The sequence below is a fragment of the Triticum dicoccoides genome, chromosome 3A (genome assembly GCF_002162155.2).
Source record: "Triticum dicoccoides isolate Atlit2015 ecotype Zavitan chromosome 3A, WEW_v2.0, whole genome shotgun sequence".
In the NCBI taxonomy this organism is placed as follows: Eukaryota; Viridiplantae; Streptophyta; class Magnoliopsida; order Poales; family Poaceae; genus Triticum; species Triticum dicoccoides.
This window is the reverse complement of record NC_041384.1, coordinates 26,147,738-26,148,210: the sequence shown is the minus strand read 5'-3', so window position 1 is coordinate 26,148,210 and position 473 is coordinate 26,147,738.

Here is a 473-nt window from a genome sequence, read left to right as displayed (position 1 = left end):
GGTGCCAGATTTGGAGTTTGATGACGTGTCCGGGGTGTTGCCCTGATCTGTTTCGTTCAATGCTAATGGTTTCGTCTTTGGTGAGCCACCTTGGAGGTCCGCAAAGCTGCATATCAGCAATGGAGTCATGTCGAGCTCAGGTATAGAGGTGATCTGTCATTTTTTTGTTTTGGCGACTACTGTGGTGGTGCCAGAGGCAGGTGACGGGCGTCGGTGTCACCTCAGAGGATTCTTCGGTCTTGTTTGTATTTTTACTTCTCGGGTGGTGTTTCTTTGTGCAAAGGCTAGCGTTTGGTTGTCTTCTCCGTTTTGACAGGTCGGTTTGTGCATGGCTTGTACTATGATCCTTACGATATATAAATGAGACATGTATTTTTTTGGTGAAAAAGAGTATTTGTAAGTTATGTATGTTGGAATACACTTTTCCTCATTTGAAAAAAATGATGCATCTTTTAGATTTTTGAGCAAAGACA